The sequence below is a fragment of the Lepisosteus oculatus genome, chromosome 14 (genome assembly GCF_040954835.1).
Source record: "Lepisosteus oculatus isolate fLepOcu1 chromosome 14, fLepOcu1.hap2, whole genome shotgun sequence".
Lineage (NCBI taxonomy): Eukaryota > Metazoa > Chordata > Actinopteri > Semionotiformes > Lepisosteidae > Lepisosteus > Lepisosteus oculatus.
In genome coordinates, this window is record NC_090709.1 from 30200197 (window position 1) to 30225045 (window position 24849).

General features: G+C 52.7%; 12 non-coding genes and 14 pseudogenes across 12 annotated transcripts; all 26 read right to left on the reverse strand.

The window, feature by feature from the left end:
- Positions 1-7815: 7815 nt before the first annotated feature.
- Positions 7816-7934, reverse strand: LOC138218345 (5S ribosomal RNA). Its single transcript, XR_011181495.1, has one exon. It is a non-coding gene; the product is annotated as a 5S ribosomal RNA (ribosomal RNA).
- A 537-nt stretch (positions 7935-8471) lies between these two features.
- On the reverse strand, positions 8472-8590 carry LOC138217942 (5S ribosomal RNA; annotated as a pseudogene).
- Positions 8591-9127: 537 nt separating this feature from the next.
- Positions 9128-9246, reverse strand: LOC138244396 (5S ribosomal RNA). Its single transcript, XR_011193009.1, has one exon. It is a non-coding gene; the product is annotated as a 5S ribosomal RNA (ribosomal RNA).
- Positions 9247-10417: 1171 nt separating this feature from the next.
- LOC138218781 (5S ribosomal RNA) lies at positions 10418-10536 on the reverse strand (annotated as a pseudogene).
- Positions 10537-11072: 536 nt separating this feature from the next.
- On the reverse strand, positions 11073-11190 carry LOC138218854 (5S ribosomal RNA; annotated as a pseudogene).
- Positions 11191-11727: 537 nt separating this feature from the next.
- LOC138245492 (5S ribosomal RNA) lies at positions 11728-11846 on the reverse strand. The gene has a single exon (XR_011194102.1). It is a non-coding gene; the product is annotated as a 5S ribosomal RNA (ribosomal RNA).
- Positions 11847-12383: 537 nt separating this feature from the next.
- Positions 12384-12502, reverse strand: LOC138216218 (5S ribosomal RNA). Its single transcript, XR_011179930.1, has one exon. It is a non-coding gene; the product is annotated as a 5S ribosomal RNA (ribosomal RNA).
- Positions 12503-13039: 537 nt separating this feature from the next.
- LOC138244535 (5S ribosomal RNA) lies at positions 13040-13158 on the reverse strand. The gene has a single exon (XR_011193150.1). It is a non-coding gene; the product is annotated as a 5S ribosomal RNA (ribosomal RNA).
- A 535-nt stretch (positions 13159-13693) lies between these two features.
- LOC138218034 (5S ribosomal RNA) lies at positions 13694-13812 on the reverse strand. The gene has a single exon (XR_011181465.1). It is a non-coding gene; the product is annotated as a 5S ribosomal RNA (ribosomal RNA).
- Positions 13813-14349: 537 nt separating this feature from the next.
- Positions 14350-14468, reverse strand: LOC138245454 (5S ribosomal RNA). The gene has a single exon (XR_011194064.1). It is a non-coding gene; the product is annotated as a 5S ribosomal RNA (ribosomal RNA).
- Positions 14469-15001: 533 nt separating this feature from the next.
- Positions 15002-15120, reverse strand: LOC138218252 (5S ribosomal RNA; annotated as a pseudogene).
- A 537-nt stretch (positions 15121-15657) lies between these two features.
- Positions 15658-15776, reverse strand: LOC138218454 (5S ribosomal RNA; annotated as a pseudogene).
- A 536-nt stretch (positions 15777-16312) lies between these two features.
- Positions 16313-16431, reverse strand: LOC138244536 (5S ribosomal RNA). The gene has a single exon (XR_011193151.1). It is a non-coding gene; the product is annotated as a 5S ribosomal RNA (ribosomal RNA).
- A 537-nt stretch (positions 16432-16968) lies between these two features.
- Positions 16969-17077, reverse strand: LOC138219175 (5S ribosomal RNA; annotated as a pseudogene).
- Positions 17078-17614: 537 nt separating this feature from the next.
- On the reverse strand, positions 17615-17733 carry LOC138216924 (5S ribosomal RNA). The gene has a single exon (XR_011180637.1). It is a non-coding gene; the product is annotated as a 5S ribosomal RNA (ribosomal RNA).
- Positions 17734-18270: 537 nt separating this feature from the next.
- On the reverse strand, positions 18271-18379 carry LOC138219139 (5S ribosomal RNA; annotated as a pseudogene).
- Positions 18380-18916: 537 nt separating this feature from the next.
- On the reverse strand, positions 18917-19035 carry LOC138216884 (5S ribosomal RNA). The gene has a single exon (XR_011180597.1). It is a non-coding gene; the product is annotated as a 5S ribosomal RNA (ribosomal RNA).
- A 537-nt stretch (positions 19036-19572) lies between these two features.
- LOC138217758 (5S ribosomal RNA) lies at positions 19573-19691 on the reverse strand (annotated as a pseudogene).
- Positions 19692-20227: 536 nt separating this feature from the next.
- LOC138219056 (5S ribosomal RNA) lies at positions 20228-20336 on the reverse strand (annotated as a pseudogene).
- A 537-nt stretch (positions 20337-20873) lies between these two features.
- On the reverse strand, positions 20874-20992 carry LOC138216925 (5S ribosomal RNA). The gene has a single exon (XR_011180638.1). It is a non-coding gene; the product is annotated as a 5S ribosomal RNA (ribosomal RNA).
- Positions 20993-21529: 537 nt separating this feature from the next.
- Positions 21530-21638, reverse strand: LOC138219217 (5S ribosomal RNA; annotated as a pseudogene).
- Positions 21639-22174: 536 nt separating this feature from the next.
- On the reverse strand, positions 22175-22283 carry LOC138219132 (5S ribosomal RNA; annotated as a pseudogene).
- Positions 22284-22820: 537 nt separating this feature from the next.
- On the reverse strand, positions 22821-22939 carry LOC138216926 (5S ribosomal RNA). The gene has a single exon (XR_011180639.1). It is a non-coding gene; the product is annotated as a 5S ribosomal RNA (ribosomal RNA).
- Positions 22940-23476: 537 nt separating this feature from the next.
- Positions 23477-23585, reverse strand: LOC138219140 (5S ribosomal RNA; annotated as a pseudogene).
- A 537-nt stretch (positions 23586-24122) lies between these two features.
- On the reverse strand, positions 24123-24241 carry LOC138217774 (5S ribosomal RNA; annotated as a pseudogene).
- Positions 24242-24778: 537 nt separating this feature from the next.
- Positions 24779-24849, reverse strand: part of LOC138217759 (5S ribosomal RNA) — a 119-nt pseudogene continuing 48 nt past the window's right edge.

Consider the following 24849-nt stretch of genomic DNA (forward strand, 5'->3'; position numbering starts at 1 on the left):
TCCCGTGGTGTCTTCGTGTTTCCCCGAGCTCGTCCAGAAGCTGGAGAGGGCGGCCGAGCTGCAGCTGGAGCTCCCGGGGTCGCCCGGCTCGTCCCGCTCGGGCTCGCCCAGCTCGTTCCGCTCGGTGTCCTCCCCCTCCTCGCCCGAGAGCCCCCTCCGCTCCCCGCCCCCGGCCCCCCCCTCCGGCCCCCTCAGGCCCCTGCCCGCCCCGCCCCGCTGCCCCCCCTTCATCCCCGCCATGCCCCTCGAGCCCCCCCTGATGCCCGGGGTGGTGCCCCTGCCCCTGCCCCCGCCCGTCCTGCCCCCCATCGCCCGCCCGGCCCCGCCAGGCCCCGCCTGGGGCTCCCCAGTGCGGAGGGCAAGGAGAGAGGCTGAGATGTCTGACGAGGCAAGTGGAGCAGAGTCTGTCCGTCTGTCTGTCCATCTGTCCTTCTGTCCGTCTATCCTTCAGTCCATCTGTCCCTCTGTCCATCTGTCCCTCTGTCCTTCTGTTCTTTTCTCTGTCCATCTGTCTTTCTGTCCTTTTCTCTGCCTTTCTGTCCATCAGTCCATCTGTCCTTTTCTCTGTCTTTTTGTCCGTCTGTACTTCTCTCTTTCTGTCTTTCTGTCCTTCTGTCTGAGTCTCTCCATGTCTCCCTGCTCTGTCCTGCGTTGTCCCAGCTGGGCCTGTCTCCCTGTGTCTCTCCGTGTGTCTCCCTGCTCTCTGTCTGTCCTGCGTTGTCCCAGCTGGGCCCGTCTCCCTGTGTCTCTCCGTGTGTCTCCCTGCTCTCTGTCTGTCCTGCGTTGTCCCAGCTGGGTCTCTCTCCCTGTGTCTCTCCGTGTGTCTCCCTGCCTGTCTCTCTGTCTGTCCTGCGTTGTCCCAGCTGTGTCTCCCTCCCTCCTCTCTCTCTCCGTGTGTCTCCCTGCTCTCTGTCTGTCCTGCGTTATCCCAAATGGGTCTCTCTCCCTGTGTCTCTCCTTGTGTCTCCCTGCTCTCTGTCTGTCCTGCGATGTCCCAGCTGGGCCTGTCTCCCTGTGTCTCTCCGTGTGTCTCCCTGCTCTCTGTCTGTCCTGCGTTGTCCCAGCTGGGTCTCTCTCCCTGTGTCTCTCCGTGTGTCTCCCTGTCTGTCTCTCTGTCTGTCCTGCGTTGTCCCAGCTGGGCCTGTCTCCTCTGCTCTTTGCCTTCAGCTCTGTTCGCCGATGTCCCGCCAGCCCGTCACTCTCTCAGCCTGTCTCTTGACTTGCAGGAGGAAGAGGAGGTGGAGACAGCTCTTCCGGCAGGAGAGAGGAAGGAGGTCAGTGCTGGTCCCACCCTGCCCCCTGTCCTGTCTGTGGTGGAGTTTTGCCGTCTTGTCTGTCCCTCGGTCTCAGTGTCTCTCTCTCTTTCAGCCCTGTCTGTCAGTGTCTCTCTCGGCCTGCTGTCTGCCTGTCCCTGCCTCTCTGTCTCTCTCTCTTTCAGCCCTGTCTGTCAGTGTCTCTCTCCTCCTCCTCTCTGTCCTCAGTGTGTCTCCTTCCTCCTCTCTGTCCTGTGGTGTCCAGGCAGTGTGTCTCTCTCCTCCTCCTCCTCTCTGTCATGTGGTGTCCAGTGGGTCAGTATTAGTGGGCTACACCCAGGCTCACTCACTGCGAGTGTGATCTCAGCAGAGTCTCTGTGCTCTTGGGACACTTGACTCACCTGTCTCTCTCTTTCTCTCCCTGTGCTGTCCCTCTCCTGCCCCTTCTCTCCCTCCACGGACTCCAGCTGGAGGAGGTCCAATCACCACCTCCTGCGAGACAGAAGAAAAAGAAGGTGGGTAATGCTCTGATCCTCTCTTTACTCCTGTCCAGTGTCCAGTCAGTGTGTCTGTATGAACCCCTCTCTCTCAGTGCAGTGTTCATGTCCTGGATTGTCCAGTCAGTGTGTCTGTATGAACCCCTCTCTCTCTCTCAGTGCAGTGTTCATGTCCTGGAGTGTCCAGTCAGTTTGTCTGTATGAACCCCTCTCTCTCTCAGTGCAGTGTTCATGTCCTGGAGTGTCTAGTCAGTGTGTCTGTATCAACCCCTCTCTCTCTCAGTGCAGTGTTCATGTACTGGAGTGTCCAGTCCGACTCTTAACGTATCTCTCCTGTCTCTGCTTCAGAAGCGCTGATGCGTCTTTTTGAAGTCCCTGAGCTGCGTGTCAGTGGAGACAGAAGATCAGGACGAGCCGATGGAGGCGGCGGAGACCGTAGCTCAGGAGAGGAAGAGCGAGGGAGAGGAGGAGCAGGCTGCCGGGAAGGACAAGAAGAGGAAGAGGAGGTGCAGGTGAGCAGACAGGGGGGCGCCGCCCGGTCGTGTCTGTGATTCAAGGAGGAGTTTCCTCTTGCTGTTTGATGTCATGGTGACGTCTGTGTCTGTGTCCCTCACACCTGCAATAACAATATTCTTTCCAGGTTCCTTTCCTGGTTCTGTGCCTGCTAAGATCTGGACTGGACTGGACTGGACTGAATTGGACTGGACCGGAGCTGAGAGACACCGGACTGGACCGAAGCTGAGGGACACCAGACTGGACTGGACCGGAGCTGAGAGACACCGGACTGGACCGAAGCTGAGGGACCCCAGACTGTGCTGGACCGAAGCTGAGGGACCCCAGTCTGGACTGAAGCTGAGGGACCCCAGACTGTGCTGGACCGAAGCTGAGGGACCCCAGTCTATGCTGGACAGAAGCTGAGGGACCCCAGTCTGTGCTGGACCGAAGCTGAGGGACCCCAGACTGTGCTGGTCTGAAGCTGAGGGACCCCAGACTGGACAGCACTGGAGCTGAGGGACACCAGACTGGACTGGACTGGAGCTGAGGGACACCAGACTGGACTGGACTGGAGCTGAGAGGCCCCAGACTGGACTGGACCAAAGCTGAGGGACCTCAGGCTGTGCTGTACTGAAGCTGAGGGACCACAGACTGTGCTGGACCGAAGCTTAGGGACCCCAGTCTGGACTGAAGCTGAGGGACCCCAGTCTGTGCTGGACCGAAGCTGAGGGACCCCAGACTGGACCGAAGATGAGGGACCCCAGTCTGTGCTGGACCGAAGCTGAGGGACCTCAGACTGGACCGAAGCTGAGGGACCCCAGTCTGTGCTGGACCGAAGCTGAGGGACCCCAGACTGTGCTGGACCGATGCTGAGGGACCCCAGTCTGGACTGAAGCTGAGGGACCCCAGACTGCACTGGACTGAAGCTGAGGGGCCCCGGACTGGACTGAAGCTGAGGGGCCCCAGACTGGTCTGGACTGAAGCTGAGGGGCCCCAGACTGGACTGATGACCTTTTGTTAAGCATCAATAAAAAATTTTTAAAAAAAATCTGTTTAGCTTTTTTCCTCCCCCCCCCCCTAAGGTTGCTGCTGGGAGAGGTGTGAGTGGGGCCAGCAGGGGGCGCTCTCACCCTGCAGTCTGTGTGGGTCCTGATGCCCCAGTATAGTGACGGGGGACACTGGACTGTAAACAGGCGCCGTCCTTCGGATGAGACGTAAAACCGAGGTCCTGACTCTCTGTGCTCGTTAACAATCCCGGGGTGTTTCTGTAGAAGAGTAGGGGTGTTACCCCAGTGTCCTGGCCTGATTCCCCCCCTGGTCTTGACCCATCATGGCCTCCTTATCACCCCCCTCTCTGAACTGGCTCCATCCCTCTGCTCTCCTCCCCACTGAGAGCTGCTGTGTGCTGAGCGGACTGGAGCATCATCCAGGTAGGGGCTGCACACTGGGGGGGCTGGAGGGGATCCCCCTGACCTGGGAGGAGCTCTGAGTGGAGAGTCCAGACTTATTAATTATTATTATTATTCGTGCTGCACTGGGCTTCAGTCCTGGCAGTGAGAGGGGGACTCTGTGATCAGTACAGATACTCATGACTGTCTAATAATACACGATACAAATGGAAAACAGGGTAGCGCTGTAGTCCCTTCGAAACGTTTTGAACTGCCAGAAGAAGTTTTCACAACCTGGACTCGTGAAGGTACAGGTCTTCTCCCTTCGTCCGGAGTAAGGTGAGAGGTCACCCCCTCGGGGCGCAGTATCCCCGATGCATCCCCCCACCACCACCCAAAACGACACACACTTCTGTGACGATTGGGAGACCCCGGTTTGACCAGTCCATGCGGTGGAGGAAACGACCCGCTGGAGAGAACACGCAGACTCCACACAGAAGAGTCACCTCGGCATTTATTCCAACAGCAAAACAACACCAGAGAGAAACGGTCTCCGAAAGATAAGCGCACACCGGGAAAAACACGACGGGGTCATTACAAATGGGAATAGGAGTTCTTTTTTTCTTTTCCGGACGTCAGTTGTATAGTGTCCTGGTGATTTCTCCCGTTTCGAACGGAGTTTAATGTCGCGTTTCTACTTTATTAGAGAGAGGCAATGCAATTTGGGGAACGTGACATCCACCCAGTATTACTAGTAGGTTGATAAATATAAATATTCTTTTTCCCCCCGTATGATACCTCGCGAAATATAACGATGGCCAACTCCTTAAGTCGAAATTTAAACCCGTCTCACGCTACAAGACAGTCCGTCAACATCGCCGCGGCCCGAAGCGCGACCTCCGGTATGACGTTGGCGGAAAAGGGGGTAGGGTAAGTACGTCACAGCCGGGGGAAGCCCCTATCACGTGAGAGGGGTGCGGCGGGCGACGAGCCCCCAGGGGCGAAGAGAAGTTGATTTGCGTGGGGTGTGGAAACACTACACGACCGGGCAAGCGAGCCGTTTTTTTTTTTTTTTTGTTTTTTCCAGAACATCAGAACAACCGCAGAGATGACCATCGATCCACCTCCAGACGTTTCCTTTTTTGTCCTCTTTGGCCCCCAAAATAAAAAAAAAAACTGGGATCCATCGTGGCGTTGCCAAATTAAAACGTCAACCACTTTTCGGGCTTTCGTGCTGTCCATGATGAAACCGTCATGGTTGTGTAAGCATATGTTACGTCACAGACAGGCGGCGCTCGGACGTGAGGAGTGTCGTTACGTTTTTGAAATGGCACGTCAGACAAGATCTCTGACAAGATCTCCGAAAAACCCAAACCTGTAAGATTCAATTTCAATTCAGTTTTTTATATAGCGCCTTTCACAACAAGAATGCCCCAAGGCCCCGATCAAAGGAGTTGTTCCACACCCCCGCCACCCTCTGGGTACAGTAGAGCCCCCTGTACTGACTGGAGGAGCTCACCCAGCTGTGTCTGGAGAGAAGCCGGGGTATCGGCTTCAACCACAGGGCTGGGCGGATTGTTCCCCACCCCCAACCCCTTCTGTGTACAGAAGAGCCTCCTGTCCTGACTCCAGTAGGAAATGTCACCTGGAGGCAACACACCGGCTTCTTTTAACAGATCACCTCGGGAATCGGGAACAACGGAGCTGTGTGCGGCCGTCTGTATGGAGGGGTTCAGCGCGGGGGGGCTCCGGGCTCGGGTCTGGACCCGGGGGGGGGGGGGGGAAGACTGTCTGTGTGGAGTCTGCATGTTCTCCCTGTGTTCTTCGGGTCCAAAGACAGGCTTTTGGGCTAATTGGCTTCTGCGAAAACTGGCCCTGGTGTGTGTGTGTCCTATGATGGAGTGCTGTCCTGTCCAGGGTGTGTGAGTGAGTGTGTGTTTGTCATGTGATGGACTGGTTCCTGTCCAGGGTGTGTGAGTGTGTGTGTCTGAGTGTCCTGTGAGGGACTGGTGTCCTATCCAGGTTGTGTGTGTGTGTCCTGTGAGGGACTGGTGTCCTGTTCAGGGTGTGTGAGTGTGTGTGTGTCCTGTGAGTGACTGGTGTCCTGTCCAGGGTGTGTGAGTGTGTGTGTGTCCCGTGATGGACTGGTGTCCTATCTAGGGTGTGTGTATGTCCTGTGATGGACTGGTGTCCTGTCCAGGGTGTGTGAGTGAGTGTGTGTGTGTCCTGTGATGGACTGGTGTCCTGTCCAGGGTGTGTGAGTGTGTGTGTCTGTGTGTCCTGTGATGGACAGATGGTATCAAGCCTGGACACCCATGAGACACTGGCTTCCTCAGAAGACTTTCATGGAGGGCACACTGTCCCTAACCCGGGTCCAGAAGAAACTACAGTGATCTATAATTCCTGCGCCTCGGAAGGGTTTATGACGTCTATGTCTGGCGCAAGCGCCCGTGGACCGGCGGTTTGGCGTCGCGCTCCGCAGCTCAAGCTTCGGTGCGAGGCAGGGCGGGAGGGAGTCGATGTGGCCTCGGCGCCATCTTTGCTGGTGAGTCAATTGTGACCGTTGCGGTACAATAAACCATCAATAAACCTTTTCCCACCCCGTCCAGTATTTCTGTCGCGGCCCACGTCCCTTACAATCGACAAACTATAAAAAAAACAGTAGCCCTTCGCAACATTACACGCCATTTTTTTTTATTTTAAACGTCCGCTAGATACGCAGGTGGCTCGATACCTGTCTTATCCTCGCCGGCGTCTTTATACCGGCAAGTGAATTTTATTTGGGGTCCCTCAGAATTGTGACAGAAATGTCAGTGAACCACAATAAAAAACGAAACTTTTTTTTTAAAGGCGGTGAATGGATTTTCTGAGTAACCGTGTAGCGACTAACGTAAGGAAAAAAAAGTTGTCTTTCCCTACGAAGACGTTTTGGTACAGGACTTTCTTTAAATATCAGTTGTGCATAGCGTTTTACAAAAAGTTGATGATGATCTTGGAGATAATTGCAAAGGAAAATTGAGATAACTACCAAAACATTACGTGTGAAACGACAGGACAGAACTTTGAACCCACAAAGAAACAAAGGTATGAAATATTGCCTCGTCATGGGGGATTGATAATTGTAGTAAGTGTTCCTAATTTTCGTAAAGAAATGTATATTATGGGAGTCACACGTGAGATTTAGTGTATATACGTTTCATATTGTGCATATATACGGGGTTAAAAAGTGGAATGAGTATGATTATAAACTCGTGTGTCCTATAATCAGATAATTTTTGAACAAGCTTTGATTAGACAGGTGAAAAACAACATCAGATCCTTTTTTTTAATATATTCTCACGTCTGAATATCAGCTTCTCCCCTCTGGCCAACATTTCAGGGCTCCCAGATGTAGATCCCAAATTGAAACAAATATTAATTTGTTACCCAGTTAAACAGTTAATAGAAGTGAGTGACCAGGGTAAATAAAGGTGGGTCAGTGTAAACTATTTATTCTGGACCAGACTTCGTCATGTGTGATATGTCATGACTTCTTATATTAAGTTTTATCTTTATATTTAGTTCTACATGTGTAATAGATGCGATGTGTGTCCATAAAAAGGTTTCTCCAGGGGAAAATCAAGTTCGTTTTAAAACCGTGTTTCCTTTTTAGGGTACGTTTGCATTCCAAGTGTGGGGTTTTTGCCTTTTTATCATATTTTGGATGTGAATCCGTGGTATTTTTGCTGAGACAAGTTGCCTTTCTTATACGCGGAGGGATCTGCTCGTGAGATGTCCGCTTGGTCCATTTCTTAGCTCAGTATAAGGTGTAGAAAGCATGACTGTCATCATAACCCGCATCTCACCCAGGTGTGGAATAATGTTGTGACTATTGCTTCAGCAATAACATGCTGATTGCATGTTTCTAAATGGGTATAACAGAGATCTCAACTACTGAGGGGCCTTATTAATAAAGTCTCCACAGCCGAAGCGCTGTGTCTCTTTTCAGCTGGCGATAAACCTTTCCTCGATCCTTTGCGGACTTGTAAAACTGTTCATGATCAGAATAAAAAACGCTCACGCTAATACACAAGCACCTGTGTCTCGCCAAAGCTGACAAATTAACAGACGGACAAGCCGCACTGCACGTGTGAACAGGGGAATGAGCGAGCGAGCAGGGATAGGGCGCCTCCTGCGCTTAAAGGCTTACAGCACCTGGTATTCCCAGGCGGTCTCCCATCCAAGTACTAACCAGGCCCATCCCTGTTTAGCTTCCGAGATCAGACGAGATCAGGCGTGCTCAAGGGGGTGTGGCCGTAAGCGAGAGCAAGGCTCGCTGGCACCCTTCTTATTGAGAGGACAGCTCCGTCACCTCTTTTACGACGCTGCTTTTTTTCCCTTGCGTTTTTCTCTTCTTCCCACGTTCTCTCTCTTCACTGCCTTCGTCCCCGCTCTATTTCACTTCAGCCTTTCACTCTTGCTTCTTTCCAAAGAGGACGGGGCTGCGGGAGAAAGGGCGCTATAGAGGATCGCTGTGGAGAGCTGCTGCTGTGCTTTGACATCTGAGCTCTGTGGAAAACGATCTCAATACAATTCTGAAAAACGCGACTCTCCGAACGCCAGCCGAACAAGTCTCCACAGCCGAAGCGCTGTGTCTCTTTTCAGCTGGCGATAAACCTTTCCTCGATCCTTTGCGGACTTGTAAAACTGTTCCTGATCAGAATAAAAAACGCTCACGCTAATACACAAGCACCCGTGTCTCGCCAAAGCTGGCAAATAAACAGACGGACAAGCCGCACTGCACGTGTGAACAGGGGAATGAGCGAGCGAGCGGGGATAGGGCGCCTCCTGCGCTTAAAAGCTTACAGCACCTGGTATTCCCAGGCGGTCTCCCATCCAAGTACTAACCAGGCCCATCCCTGTTTAGTTTTCGAGATCAGACGAGATCAGGCGTGCTCAAGGGGGTGTGGCCGTAAGCGAGTGCAAGGTTCGCTGGCACCCTTCTTATTGAGAGGACAGCTCCGTCACCTCTTTTACGACGCTGCTTTTTTTCCCTTGCGTTTTTCTCTTCTTCCCACGTTCTCTCTCTTCACTGCCTTCGTCCCCGCTCTATTTCACTTCAGCCTTTCACTCTTGCTTCCTTCCAATGAGGACGGAGCTGCGGGAGAAAGGGCGCTATAGAGGATCGCTGTGGAGAGCTGCTGCTGTGCTTTGACATCTGAGCTCTGTGGAAAACGATCTCAATACAATTCTGAAAAACGCGACTCTCCGAACGCCAGCCGAACAAGTCTCCACAGCCGAAGCGCTGTGTCTCTTTTCAGCTGGCGATAAACCTTTCCTCGATCCTTTGCGGACTTGTAAAACTGTTCCTGATCAGAATAAAAAACGCTCACGCTAATACACAAGCACCCGTGTCTCGCCAAAGCTGAGAAATAAACAGACGGACAAGCCGCACTGCACGTGTGAACCGGGGAATGAGCGAGCGAGCGGGGATAGGGCGCCTCCTGCGCTTAAAAGCTTACAGCACCTGGTATTCCCAGGCGGTCTCCCACCCAAGTACTAACCAGGCCCATCCCTGTTTAGCTTCCGAGATCAGACGAGATCGGGCGTGCTCAAGGGGGTGTGGCCGTAAGCGAGAGCAAGGCTCGCTGGCACCCTTCTTATTGAGAGGACAGCTCCGTCACCTCTTTTACGACGCTCCTTTTTTTCCCTTGCGTTTTTCTCTTCTTCCCACGTTCTCTCTCTTCACTGCCTTCGTCCCCGCTCTATTTCACTTCAGCCTTTCACTCTTGCTTCCTTCCAATGAGGACGGAGCTGCGGGAGAAAGGGCGCTATAGAGGATCGCTGTGGAGAGCTGCTGCTGTGCTTTGACATCTGAGCTCTGTGGAAAACGATCTCAATACAATTCTGAAAAACGCGACTCTCCGAACGCCAGCCGAACAAGTCTCCACAGCCGAAGCGCTGTGTCTCTTTTCAGCTGGCGATAAACCTTTCCTCGATCCTTTGCGGACTTGTAAAACTGTTCCTGATCAGAATAAAAAACGCTCACGCTAATACACAAGCACCCGTGTCTCGCCAAAGCTGACAAATAAACAGACGGACAAGCCGCACTGCACGTGTGAACAGGGGAATGAGCGAGCGAGCGGGGATAGGGCGCCTCCTGCGCTTAAAAGCTTACAGCACCTGGTATTCCCAGGCGGTCTCCCATCCCTGTTTAGCTTCCGAGATCAGACGAGATCAGGCGTGCTCAAGGGGGTGTGGCCGTAAGCGAGAGCAAGGCTCGCTGGCACCCTTCTTATTGAGAGGACAGCTCCATCACCTCTTTTACGACGCTGCTTTTTTCCCTTGCGTTTCTCTCTTCTTTCCACGTTCTCTCTCTTCACTGCCTTCGTCCCCACTCTATTTCACTTCAGCCTTTCACTCTTGCTTCCTTCCAATGAGGACGGAGCTGCGGGAGAAAGGGCGCTATAGAGGATCGCTGTGGAGAGCTGCTGCTGTGCTTTGACATCTGAGCTCTGTGGAAAACGATCTCAATACAATTCTGAAAAACGCGACTCTCCGAACGCCAGCCGAACAAGTCTCCACAGCCGAAGCGCTGTGTCTCTTTTCAGCTGGCGATAAACCTTTCCTCGATCCTTTGCGGACTTGTAAAACTGTTCCTGATCAGAATAAAAAACGCTCACGCTAATACACAAGCACCCGTGTCTCGCCAAAGCTGACAAATAAACAGACGGACAAGCCGCACTTCATGTGTGAACAGGGGAATGAGCGAGCGAGCGGGGATAGGGCGCCTCCTGCGCTTAAAAGCTTACAGCACCTGGTTTTCCCTGGCGGTCTCCCATCCAAGTACTAACCAGGCCCATTCCTGTTTAGCTTCCGAGATCAGACGAGATCAGGCGTACTCAAGGAGCTGTGGCCCTAAGCAAGAGCATGGCTCGCTGGCACCCTTCTTATTGAGAGGACAGCTTCGTCACCTCTTTTACTACGCTGCTTTTTTTCCCTTGCGTTTTTCTCTTCTTCCCACGTTCTCTCTCTTCACTGCCTTCGTCCCCGCTCTATTTCACTTCAGCCTTTCACTCTTGCTTCCTTCCAATGAGGACAGAGCTGCGGGAGAAAGGGCGCTATAGAGGATCGCTGTGGAGAGCTGCTGCTGTGCTTTGACATCTGAGCTCTGTGGAAAACGATCTCAATACAATTCTGAAAAACGCGACTCTCCGAACGCCAGCCGAACAAGTCTCCACAGCCGAAGCGCTGTGTCTCTTTTCAGCTGGCGATAAACCTTTCCTCGATCCTTTGCGGACTTGTAAAACTGTTCCTGATCAGAATAAAAAACGCTCACGCTAATACACAAGCACCCGTGTCTCGCCAAAGCTGACAAATAAACAGACGGACAAGCCGCACTGCATGTGTGAACAGGGGACTGAGCGAGCGAGCGGGATAAGGCGCCTCCTGCGCTTAAAAGCTTACAGCACCTGGTATCCCAGGCGGTCTCCCATCCAAGTACTAACCAGGCCCATTCCTGTTTAGCTTCCGAGATCAGACGAGATCAGGCGTGCTCAAGGGCGTGTGGCCGTAAGCAAGAGCAAGGCTCGCTGGCACCCTTCTTATTGAGAGGACAGCTTCGTCACGTCTTTTACTACGCTGCTTTTTTTCCCTTGCGTTTTTTTCTTCTTCCCACGTTCTCTCTCTTTACTGCCTTCGTCCCCGCTCTATTTCACTTCAGCCTTTCACTCTTGCTTCCTTCCAATGAGGACGGAGCTGCGGGAGAAAGGGCGCTATAGAGGATCGCTGTGGAGAGCTGCTGCTGTGCTTTGACATCTGAGCTCTGTGGAAAACGATCTCAATACAATTCTGAAAAACGCAACTCTCCGAACGACAGCCGAACAAGTCTCCACAGCCGAAGCGCTGTGTCTCTTTTCAGCTGGTGATAAACCTTTCCTCGATCCTTTGCGGACTTGTAAAACTGTTCCTGATCAGAATAAAAAACGCTCACGCTAATACACAAGCACCCGTGTCTCGCCAAAGCTGACAAATAAACAGACGGACAAGCCGCACTTCACGTGTGAAGAGGGGAATGAGCGAGCGAGCGGGGATAGGGCGCCTCCTGCGCTTAAAAGCTTACAGCACCTGGTATTCCCAGGCGGTCTCCCATCCAAGTACTAACCAGGCCCATCCCTGTTTAGCTTCCGAGATCAGACGAGATCAGGCATGCTCAAGGGGGTGTGGCCGTAAGCGAGAGCAAGGCTCGCTGGCACCCTTCTTATTGAGAGGACAGCTCCGTCACCTCTTTTACGACGCTGCTTTTTTTCCCTTGCGTTTTTCTCTTCTTCCCACGTTCTCTTTCTTCACTGCCTTCGTCCCAGCTCTATTTCACTTCAGCCTTTCACTCTTGCTTCCTTCCAATGAGGACGGAGCTGCGGGAGAAAGGGCGCTATAGAGGATCGCTGTGGAGAGCTGCTGCTGTGCTTTGACATCTGAGCTCTGTGGAAAACGATCTCAATACAATTCTGAAAAACGCGACTCTCCGAACGCCAGCCGAACAAGTCTCCACAGCCGAAGCGCTGTGTCTCTTTTCAGCTGGCGATAAACCTTTCCTCGATCCTTTGCGGACTTGTAAAACTGTTCCTGATCAGAATAAAAAACGCTCACGCTAATACACAAGCACCCGTGTCTCGCCAAAGCTGACAAATAAAGAGACGGACAAGCCGCACTGCACGTGTGAACAGGGGAATGAGCGAGCGAGCGGGGATAGGGCGCCTTCTGCGCTTAAAAGCTTACAGCACCTGGTATTCCCAGGCGGTCTCCCATCCAAGTACTAACCAGGCCCATCCCTGTTTAGTTTCCGAGATCAGACGAGATCAGGCGTGCTCAAGGTGGTGTGGCCGTAAGCGAGAGCAAGTCTCGCTGGCACCCTTCTTATTGAGAGGACAGCTCCGTCACCTCTTTTACGACGCTGCTATTTTTCCCTTGCGTTTTTCTCTTCTTCCCACGTTCTCTCTCTTCACTGCCTTCGTCCCCGCTCTATTTCACTTCAGCCTTTCACTCTTGCTTCCTTCCAAAGAGGACGGAGCTGCGGGAGAAAGGGCGCTATAGAGGATCGCTGTGGAGAGCTGCTGCTGTGCTTTGACATCTGAGCTCTGTGGAAAACGATCTCAATACAATTCTGAAAAACGCGACTCTCCGAACGCCAGCCGAACAAGTCTCCACAGCCGAAGCGCTGTGTCTCTTTTCAGCTGGCGATAAACCTTTCCTCGATCCTTTGCGGACTTGTAGAACTGTTCCTGATCAGAATAAAAAACGCTCACGCTAATACACAAGCACCCGTGTCTCGCCAAAGCTGACAAATAAAGAGACGGACAAGCCGCACTGCACGTGTGAACAGGGGAATGAGCGAGCGAGCGGGGATAGGGCGCCTCCTGCGCTTAAAAGCTTACAGCACCTGGTATTCCCAGGCGGTCTCCCATCCAAGTACTAACCAGGCCCATCCCTGTTTAGCTTCCGAGATCAGACGAGATCAGGCGTGCTCAAGGGGGTGTGGCCGTAAGCGAGCAAAAGGCTCGCTGGCACCCTTCTTATTGAGAGGACAGCTCCGTCACCTCTTTTACGACGCTGCTTTTTTTCTCTTGCGTTTTTCTCTTCTTCCCACGTTCTCTCTCTTCACTGCCTTCGTCCCCGCTCTATTTCACTTCAGCCTATCACTCTTGCTTCCTTCCAATGAGGACGGAGCTGCGGGAGAAAGGGCGCTATAGAGGATCGCTGTGGAGAGCTGCTGCTGTGCTTTGACATCTGAGCTCTGTGGAAAACGATCTCAATACAATTCTGAAAAACGCGACTCTCCGAACGCCAGCCGAACAAGTCTCCACAGCCGAAGCGCTGTCTCTTTTCAGCTGGCGATAAACCTTTCCTCGATCCTTTGCAGACTTGTAAAACTGTTCCTGATCAGAATAAAAAACGCTCACGCTAATACACAAGCACCCGTGTCTCGCCAAAGCTGACAAATAAACAGACGGACAAGCCGCACTGCACGTGTGAACAGGGGAATGAGCGAGCGAGCGGGGATAGGGCGCCTCCTGCGCTTAAAAGCTTACAGCACCTGGTATTCCCAGGCGGTCTCCCACCCAAGTACTAACCAGGCCCATCCCTGTTTAGCTTCCGAGATCAGATGAGATCAGGCGTGCTCAAGGGGGTGTGGCCGTAAGCGAGAGCAAGGCTCGCTGGCACCCTTCTTATTGAGAGGACAGCTCCGTCACCTCTTTTACGACGCTGCTTTTTTTCCCTTGCGTTTTTCTCTTCTTCCCACGTTCTCTCTCTTCACTGCCTTCGTCCCCGCTCTATTTCACTTCAGCCTTTCACTCTTGCTTCCTTCCAATGAGGACGGAGCTGCGGGAGAAAGGGCGCTATAGAGGATCGCTGTGGAGAGCTGCTGCTGTGCTTTGACATCTGAGCTCTGTGGAAAACGATCTCAATACAATTCTGAAAAACGCGACTCTCCGAACGCCAGCCGAACAAGTCTCCACAGCCGAAGCGCTGTGTCTCTTTTCAGCTGGCGATAAACCTTTCCTCGATCCTTTGCGGACTTGTTAAACTGTTCCTGATCAGAATAAAAAACGCTCACGCTAATACACAAGCACCCGTGTCTCGCCAAAGCTGACAAATAAACAGACGGACAAGCCGCACTGCACGTGTGAACAGGGGAATGAGCGAGCGAGCGGGGATAGGGCGCCTCCTGCGCTTAAAAGCTTACAGCACCTGGTATTCCCAGGCGGTCTCCCATCCAAGTACTAACCAGGCCCATCCCTGTTTAGCTTCCAAGATCAGATGAGATCAGGCGTGGTCAAGGGGGTGTGGCCGTAAGCGAGAGCAAGGCTCGCTGGCACCCTTCTTATTGAGAGGACAGCTCCGTCACCTCTTTTACGACGCTGCTTTTTTTCCCTTGCGTTTTTCTCTTCTTCCCACGTTCTCTCTCTTCACTGCCTTCGTCCCCGCTCTATTTCACTTCAGCCTTTCACTCTTGCTTCCTTCCAATGAAGACGGAGCTGCGGGAGAAAGGGCGCTATAGAGGATCGCTGTGGAGAGCTGCTGCTGTGCTTTGACATCTGAGCTCTGTGGAAAACGATCTCAATACAATTCTGAAAAACGCGACTCTCCGAACGCCAGCCGAACAAGTCTCCACAGCCGAAGCGCTGTGTCTCTTTTCAGCTGGCGATTAACCTTTCCTCGATCCTTTGCGGTCTTGTAAAACTGTTCCTGATCAGAATAAAAAACGCTCACGCTAACACACAAGCACCCGTGTCTCGCCAAAGCTGACAAATAGACGGACAAGCCGCACTGCACGTGTGAACAGGGGAATGAGCGAGCGAGCGGGGATAGGGCGCCTCCTGCGCTTAAAAGCTTACAGCACCTGGTATTCCCAGGCGGTCTCCTATCCAAGTACTAACCAGGCCCATCCCTGTTTAGCTTCCGAAATCAGACGAGATCAGGCGTGCTCAAGGGGGTGTGGCCATAAGCGAGAGCAAGGCTCGCTGGCACCCTTCTTATTGAGAGGACAGCTCCGTCACCTCTTTTACGACGCTGCTTTTTTTCCCTTGCGTTTTTCTCTTCTTCCCACGTTCTCTCTCTTCACTGCCTTCGTCCCCGCTCTATTTCACTTCAGCCTTTCACTCTTGCTTCCTTCCAATGAGGACGGAGCTGCGGGAGAAAGGGCGCTATAGAGGATCGCTGTGGAGAGCTGCTGCTGTGCTTTGACATCTGAGCTCTGTGGAAAACGATCTCAATACAATTCTGAAAAACGCGACTCTCCGATCGCCAGCCGAACAAGTCTCCACAGCCGAAGCGCTGTGTCTCTTTTCAGCTGGCGATAAACCTTTCCTCGATCCTATGCGGACTTGTAAAACTGTTCCTGATCAGAATAAAAAACGCTCACGCTAATACACAAGCACCCGTGTCTCGCCAGAGCTGACAAATAAACAGACGGACAAGCCGCACTGCACGTGTGAACAGGGGAATGAGCGAGCGAGCGGGGATAGGGCGCCTCCTGCGCTTAAAAGCTTGCAGCACCTGGTATTCCCAGGCGGTCTCCCATCCAAGTACTAACCAGGCCCATCCCTGTTTAGCTTCCGAGATCAGACAAGATCAGGCGTGCTCAAGGGAGTGTGGCCGTAAGCAAGAGCAAGGTTCGCTGGCACCCTTCTTATTGAGAGGACAGCTCCGTCACCTCTTTTTCGACGCTGCTTTTTTTCCCTTGCGTTTTTCTCTTCTTCCCACGTTCTCTCTCTTCACTGCCTTCGTCCCCGCTCTATTTCACTTCAGCCTTTCACTCTTGCTTCCTTCCAATGAGGACGGAGCTGCGGGAGAAAGGGCGCTATAGAGGATCGCTTGGAGAGCTGCTGCTGTGCTTTGACATCTGAGCTCTGTGGAAAACGATCTCAATACAATTCTGAAAAACGCGACTCTCCGAACGCCAGCCGAACAAGTCTCCACAGCCGAAGCGCTGTGTCTCTTTTCAGCTGGCGATAAACCTTTCCTCGATCCTTTGCGGACTTGTAAAACTGTTCCTGATCAGAATAAAAAACGCTCACGCTAATACACAAGCACCCGTGTCTCGCCAAAGCTGACAAATAAACAGACGGACAAGCCGCACTGCTCGTGTGAACAGGGGAGTGAGCGAGCGAGCGGGGATAGGGCGCCTCCTTTGCTTAAAAGCTTACAGCACCTGGTATTCCCAGGCGGTCTCCCATCCAAGTACTAACCAGGCCCATCCCTGTTTAGCTTCCGAGATCAGACGAGATCAGGCGTGCTCAAGGGGGTGTGGCCGTAAGCGAGAGCGAGGCTCGCTGGCACCCTTCTTATTGAGAGGACAGCTCCGTCACCTCTTTTACGACGCTGCTTTTTTTCTCTTGCGTTTTTCTCTTCTTCCCACGTTCTCTCTCTTCACTGCCTTCGTCCCCGCTCTATTTCACTTCAGCCTTTCACTCTTGCTTCCTTCCAATGAGGACGGAGCTGCGGGAGAAAGGGCGCTATAGAGGATCGCTGTGGAGAGCTGCTGCTGTGCTTTGACATCTGAGCTCTGTGGAAAACGATCTCAATACAATTCTGAAAAACGCGACTCTCCGAACGCCAGCCGAACAAGTCTCCACAGCCGAAGCGCTGTGTCTCTTTTCAGCTGGCGATAAACCTTTCCTCGATCCTTTGCAGACTTGTAAAACTGTTCCTGATCAGAATAAAAAACGCTCACGCTAATACACAAGCACCCGTGTCTCGCCAAAGCTGACAAATAAACAGACGGACAAGCCGCACTGCACGTGTGAACAGGGGAATGAGCGAGCGAGCGGGGATAGGGCGCCTCCTGCGCTTAAAAGCTTACAGCACCTGGTATTCCCAGGCGGTCTCCCATCCAAGTACTAACCAGGCCCATCCCTATTTAGCTTCCGATATCAGGCGTGCTCAAGGGGGTGTGGCCGCAAGCAAGCGCAAGGCTCGCTGGCACCCTTCTTATTGAGAGGACAGCTCCATCACCTCTTTTACAACGCTGCTTTTTTTCCCTTGCGTTTTTCTCTTCTTCCCACGTTCTCTCTCTTCACTGCCTTCATCCCCGCTCTATTTCACTTCAGCCTTTCACTCTTGCTTCCTTCCAATGAGGACGGAGCTGCGGGAGAAAGGGCGCTATAGAGGATCGCTGTGGAGAGCTGCTGCTGTGCTTTGACATCTGAGCTCTGTTGAAAACGATCTCAATACAATTCTGAAAAACGCGACTCTCCGAACGCCAGCCGAACAAGTCTCCACAGCCGAAGCGCTGTGTCTCTTTTCAGCTGGCGATAAACCTTTCCTCGATCCTTTGCGGACTTGTTAAACTGTTCCTGATCAGAATAAAAAACGCTCACGCTAATACACAAGCACCCGTGTCTCGCCAAAGCTGACAAATAAACAGACGGACAAGCCGCACTGCACGTGTGAACAGGGGAATGAGCGAGCGAGCGGGGATAGGGCGCCTCCTGCGCTTAAAAGCTTACAGCACCTGGTATTCCCAGGCGGTCTCCCATCCAAGTACTAACCAGGCCCATCTCTGTTTAGCTTCCGAGATCAGATGAGATCAGGCGTGCTCAAGGGGGTGTGGCCATAAGCAAGAGCAAGGCTCGCTGGCACCCTTCTTATTGAGAGGACAGCTCCGTCACCTCTTTTACGACGCTGCTCTTTTTCCCTTGCGTTTTTCTCTTCTTCCCACGTTCTCTCTCTTCACTGCCTTCGTCCCCGCTCTATTTCACTTCAGCCTTTCACTCTTGCTTCCTTCCAATGAGGACGGAGCTGCGGGAGAAAGGGCGCTATAGAGGATCGCTGTGGAGAGCTGCTGCTCTGCTTTGACATCTGAGCTCTGTGGAAAACGATCTCAATACAATTCTGAAAAACGCGACCCTCCGAACGCCAGCCGAACAAGTCTCCACAGCCGAAGCGCTGTGTCTCTTTTCAGCTGGCGATAAACCTTTCCTCGATCCTTTGCGGACTTGTAAAACTGTTCCTGATCAGAATAAAAAACGCTCACGCTAATACACAAGCACCCGTGTCTCGCCAAAGCTGACAAATAAACAGACGGACAAGCCGCACTGCACGTGTGAACAGGGGAATGAGCGAGCGAGCGGGGATAGGGCGCCTCCTGCGCTTAAAAGCTTACAGCACCTGGTATTCCCAGGCGGTCTCCCATCCAAGTACTAACCAGGCCCATCCCTGTTTAGCTTCCGAGATGAGGCGTGCTCAAGGGGGTGTGGCCGTAAGCGAGAGCAAGGCTCGCTGGCACCCTTCTTATTGAGAGGACAGCTCCGTCACCTCTTTTACGACGCTGCTTTTTTTCCCTTGCGTTTTTCTCTTCTTCCCACGTTCTCTCTCTTCACTGCCTTCGTCCCCGCTCTATTTCACTTCAGCCTTTCACTCTTGCTTCCTTCCAATGAGGACGGAGCTGCGGGAGAAAGGGCGCTATAGAGGATCGCTGTGGAGAGCTGCTGCTGTGCTTTGACATCTGAGCTCTGTGGAAAACGATCTCAATACACTTCTGAAAAACGCGACTCTCCGAACGCCAGCCGAACAAGTCTCCACAGCCGAAGCGCTGTGTCTCTTTTCAGCTGGCGATAAACCTTTCCTCGATCTTTTGCGGACTTGTTAAACTGTTCCTGATCAGAATAAAAAACGCTCACGCTAATACACAAGCACCCGTGTCTCGCCAAAGCTGACAAATAAACAGACGGACAAGCCGCACTGCACGTGTGAACAGGGGAATGAGCGAGCGAGCGGGGATAGGGCGCCTACTGCGCTTAAGAGCTTACAGCACCTGGTATTCCCAGGCGGTCTCCCATCCAAGTACTAACCAGGCCCATCCCTGTTTAGCTTCCGAGATCAGACAAGATCAGGCGTGCTCAAGGGGGTGTGGCCGTAAGCGAGAGCAAGGCTCGCTGGCACCCTTCTTATTGAGAGGACAGCTCCGTCACCTCTTTTACGACGCTGCTTTTTTTCCCATGCGTTTTTCTCTTCTTCCCACGTTCTCTCTCTTCACTGCCTTCGTCCCCGCTCTATTTCACTTCAGCCTTTCACTCTTGCTTCCTTCCAATGAGGACGGAGCTGCGGGAGAAAGGGCGCTATAGAGGATCGCTGTGGAGAGCTGCTGCTGTGCTTTGACATCTGAGCTCTGTGGAAAACGATCTCAATACAATTCTGAAAAACGCGACTCTCCGAACGCCAGCCGAACAAGTCTCCACAGCCGAAGCGCTGTGTCTCTTTTCAGCTGGCGATAAACCTTTCCTCGATCCTTTGCGGACTTGTAAAACTGTTCCTGATCAGAATAAAAAACGCTCACGCTAATACACAAGCACCCGCGTCTCGCCAAAGCTGACAAATAAACAGACGGACAAGCCGCACTGCACGTGTGAACAGGGGAATGAGCGAGCGAGCGGGGATAGGGCGCCTCCTGCGCTTAAAAGCTTACAGCACCTGGTATTCCCAGGCGGTCTCCCATCCAAGTACTAACCAGGCCCATCCCTGTTTAGCTTCCGAGATCAGACAAGATCAGGCGTGCTCAAGGGAGTGTGGCCGTAAGCAAGAGCAAGGTTCGCTGGCACCCTTCTTATTGAGAGGACAGCTCCGTCACCTCTTTTTCGACGCTGCTTTTTTTCCCTTGCGTTTTTCTCTTCTTCCCACGTTCTCTCTCTTCACTGCCTTCGTCCCCGCTCTATTTCACTTCAGCCTTTCACTCTTGCTTCCTTCCAATGAGGACGGAGCTGCGGGAGAAAGGGCGCTATAGAGGATCGCTTGGAGAGCTGCTGCTGTGCTTTGACATCTGAGCTCTGTGGAAAACGATCTCAATACAATTCTGAAAAACGCGACTCTCCGAACGCCAGCCGAACAAGTCTCCACAGCCGAAGCGCTGTGTCTCTTTTCAGCTGGCGATAAACCTTTCCTCGATCCTTTGCGGACTTGTAAAACTGTTCCTGATCAGAATAAAAAACACTCACGCTAATACACAAGCACCCGTGTCTCGCCAAAGCTGACAAATAAACAGACGGACAAGCCGCACTGCACGTGTGAACAGGGGAATGAGCGAGCGAGCGGGGATAGGGCGCCTCCTGCGCTTAAAGGCTTACAGCACCTGGTATTCCCAGGCGGTCTCCCATCCAAGTACTAACCAGGCCCATCCCTATTTAGCTTCCGAGATCAGGCGTGCTCAAGGGGGTGTGGCCGCAAGCAAGCGCAAGGCTCGCTGGCACCCTTCTTATTGAGAGGACAGCTCCATCACCTCTTTTACAACGCTGCTTTTTTTCCCTTGCGTTTTTCTCTTCTTCCCACGTTCTCTCTCTTCACTGCCTTCATCCCCGCTCTATTTCACTTCAGCCTTTCACTCTTGCTTCCTTCCAATGAGGACGGAGCTGCGGGAGAAAGGGCGCTATAGAGGATCGCTGTGGAGAGCTGCTGCTGTGCTTTGACATCTGAGCTCTGTTGAAAACGATCTCAATACAATTCTGAAAAACGCGACTCTCCGAACGCCAGCCGAACAAGTCTCCACAGCCGAAGCGCTGTGTCTCTTTTCAGCTGGCGATAAACCTTTCCTCGATCCTTTGCGGACTTGTTAAACTGTTCCTGATCAGAATAAAAAACGCTCACGCTAATACACAAGCACCCGTGTCTCGCCAAAGCTGACAAATAAACAGACGGACAAGCCGCACTGCACGTGTGAACAGGGGAATGAGCGAGCGAGCGGGGATAGGGCGCCTCCTGCGCTTAAAAGCTTACAGCACCTGGTATTCCCAGGCGGTCTCCCATCCAAGTACTAACCAGGCCCATCTCTGTTTAGCTTCCGAGATCAGATGAGATCAGGCGTGCTCAAGGGGGTGTGGCCATAAGCAAGAGCAAGGCTCGCTGGCACCCTTCTTATTGAGAGGACAGCTCCGTCACCTCTTTTACGACGCTGCTCTTTTTCCCTTGCGTTTTTCTCTTCTTCCCACGTTCTCTCTCTTCACTGCCTTCGTCCCCGCTCTATTTCACTTCAGCCTTTCACTCTTGCTTCCTTCCAATGAGGACGGAGCTGCGGGAGAAAGGGCGCTATAGAGGATCGCTGTGGAGAGCTGCTGCTCTGCTTTGACATCTGAGCTCTGTGGAAAACGATCTCAATACAATTCTGAAAAACGCGACCCTCCGAACGCCAGCCGAACAAGTCTCCACAGCCGAAGCGCTGTGTCTCTTTTCAGCTGGCGATAAACCTTTCCTCGATCCTTTGCGGACTTGTAAAACTGTTCCTGATCAGAATAAAAAACGCTCACGCTAATACACAAGCACCCGTGTCTCGCCAAAGCTGACAAATAAACAGACGGACAAGCCGCACTGCACGTGTGAACAGGGGAATGAGCGAGCGAGCGGGGATAGGGCGCCTCCTGCGCTTAAAAGCTTACAGCACCTGGTATTCCCAGGCGGTCTCCCATCCAAGTACTAACCAGGCCCATCCCTGTTTAGCTTCCGAGATGAGGCGTGCTCAAGGGAGTGTGGCCGTAAGCAAGAGCAAGGTTCGCTGGCACCCTTCTTATTGAGAGGACAGCTCCGTCACCTCTTTTTCGACGCTGCTTTTTTTCCCTTGCGTTTTTCTCTTCTTCCCACGTTCTCTCTCTTCACTGCCTTCGTCCCCGCTCTATTTCACTTCAGCCTTTCACTCTTGCTTCCTTCCAATGAGGACGGAGCTGCGGGAGAAAGGGCGCTATAGAGGATCGCTTGGAGAGCTGCTGCTGTGCTTTGACATCTGAGCTCTGTGGAAAACGATCTCAATACAATTCTGAAAAACGCGACTCTCCGAACGCCAGCCGAACAAGTCTCCACAGCCGAAGCGCTGTGTCTCTTTTCAGCTGGCGATAAACCTTTCCTCGATCCTTTGCGGACTTGTAAAACTGTTCCTGATCAGAATAAAAAACGCTCACGCTAATACACAAGCACCCGTGTCTCGCCAAAGCTGACAAATAAACAGACGGACAAGCCGCACTGCACGTGTGAACAGGGGAATGAGCGAGCGAGCGGGGATAGGGCGCCTCCTGCGCTTAAAGGCTTACAGCACCTGGTATTCCCAGGCGGTCTCCCATCCAAGTACTAACCAGGCCCATCCCTATTTAGCTTCCGAGATCAGGCATGCTCAAGGGGGTGTGGCCGCAAGCAAGCGCAAGGCTCGCTGGCACCCTTCTTATTGAGAGGACAGCTCCATCACCTCTTTTACAACGCTGCTTTTTTTCCCTTGCGTTTTTCTCTTCTTCCCACGTTCTCTCTCTTCACTGCCTTCATCCCCGCTCTATTTCACTTCAGCCTTTCACTCTTGCTTCCTTCCAATGAGGACGGAGCTGCGGGAGAAAGGGCGCTATAGAGGATCGCTGTGGAGAGCTGCTGCTGTGCTTTGACATCTGAGCTCTGTTGAAAACGATCTCAATACAATTCTGAAAAACGCGACTCTCCGAACGCCAGCCGAACAAGTCTCCACAGCCGAAGCGCTGTGTCTCTTTTCAGCTGGCGATAAACCTTTCCTCGATCCTTTGCTGACTTGTTAAACTGTTCCTGATCAGAATAAAAAACGCTCACGCTAATACACAAGCACCCGTGTCTCGCCAAAGCTGACAAATAAACAGACGGACAAGCCGCACTGCACGTGTGAACAGGGGAATGAGCGAGCGAGCGGGGATAGGGCGCCTCCTGCGCTTAAAAGCTTACAGCACCTGGTATTCCCAGGCGGTCTCCCATCCAAGTACTAACCAGGCCCATCTCTGTTTAGCTTCCGAGATCAGATGAGATCAGGCGTGCTCAAGGGGGTGTGGCCATAAGCAAGAGCAAGGCTCGCTGGCACCCTTCTTATTGAGAGGACAGCTCCGTCACCTCTTTTACGACGCTGCTCTTTTTCCCTTGCGTTTTTCTCTTCTTCCCACGTTCTCTCTCTTCACTGCCTTCGTCCCCGCTCTATTTCACTTCAGCCTTTCACTCTTGCTTCCTTCCAATGAGGACGGAGCTGCGGGAGAAAGGGCGCTATAGAGGATCGCTGTGGAGAGCTGCTGCTCTGCTTTGACATCTGAGCTCTGTGGAAAACGATCTCAATACAATTCTGAAAAACGCGACCCTCCGAACGCCAGCCGAACAAGTCTCCACAGCCGAAGCGCTGTGTCTCTTTTCAGCTGGCGATAAACCTTTCCTCGATCCTTTGCGGACTTGTAAAACTGTTCCTGATCAGAATAAAAAACGCTCACGCTAATACACAAGCACCCGTGTCTCGCCAAAGCTGACAAATAAACAGACGGACAAGCCGCACTGCACGTGTGAACAGGGGAATGAGCGAGCGAGCGGGGATAGGGCGCCTCCTGCGCTTAAAAGCTTACAGCACCTGGTATTCCCAGGCGGTCTCCCATCCAAGTACTAACCAGGCCCATCCCTGTTTAGCTTCCGAGATGAGGCGTGCTCAAGGGGGTGTGGCCGTAAGCGAGAGCAAGGCTCGCTGGCACCCTTCTTATTGAGAGGACAGCTCCGTCACCTCTTTTACGACGCTGCTTTTTTTCCCTTGCGTTTTTCTCTTCTTCCCACGTTCTCTCTCTTCACTGCCTTCGTCCCCGCTCTATTTCACTTCAGCCTTTCACTCTTGCTTCCTTCCAATGAGGACGGAGCTGCGGGAGAAAGGGCGCTATAGAGGATCGCTGTGGAGAGCTGCTGCTGTGCTTTGACATCTGAGCTCTGTGGAAAACGATCTCAATACACTTCTGAAAAACGCGACTCTCCGAACGCCAGCCGAACAAGTCTCCACAGCCGAAGCGCTGTGTCTCTTTTCAGCTGGCGATAAACCTTTCCTCGATCCTTTGCGGACTTGTTAAACTGTTCCTGATCAGAATAAAAAACGCTCACGCTAATACACAAGCACCCGTGTCTCGCCAAAGCTGACAAATAAACAGACGGACAAGCCGCACTGCACGTGTGAACAGGGGAATGAGCGAGCGAGCGGGGATAGGGCGCCTACTGCGCTTAAGAGCTTACAGCACCTGGTATTCCCAGGCGGTCTCCCATCCAAGTACTAACCAGGCCCATCCCTGTTTAGTTTCCGAGATCAGACAAGATCAGGTGTGCTCAAGGGGGTGTGGCCGTAAGCGAGAGCAAGGCTCGCTGGCACCCTTCTTATTGAGAGGACAGCTCCGTCACCTCTTTTACGACGCTGCTTTTTTTCCCATGCGTTTTTCTCTTCTTCCCACGTTCTCTCTCTTCACTGCCTTCGTCCCCGCTCTATTTCACTTCAGCCTTTCACTCTTGCTTCCTTCCAATGAGGACGGAGCTGCGGGAGAAAGGGCGCTATAGAGGATCGCTGTGGAGAGCTGCTGCTGTGCTTTGACATCTGAGCTCTGTGGAAAACGATCTCAATACAATTCTGAAAAACGCGACTCTCCGAACGCCAGCCGAACAAGTCTCCACAGCCGAAGCGCTGTGTCTCTTTTCAGCTGGCGATAAACCTTTCCTCGATCCTTTGCGGACTTGTAAAACTGTTCCTGATCAGAATAAAAAACGCTCACGCTAATACACAAGCACCCGCGTCTCGCCAAAGCTGACAAATAAACAGACGGACAAGCCGCACTGCACGTGTGAACAGGGGAATGAGCGAGCGAGCGGGGATAGGGCGCCTCCTGCGCTTAAAAGCTTACAGCACCTGGTATTCCCAGGCGGTCTCCCATCCAAGTACTAACCAGGCCCATCCCTGTTTAGCTT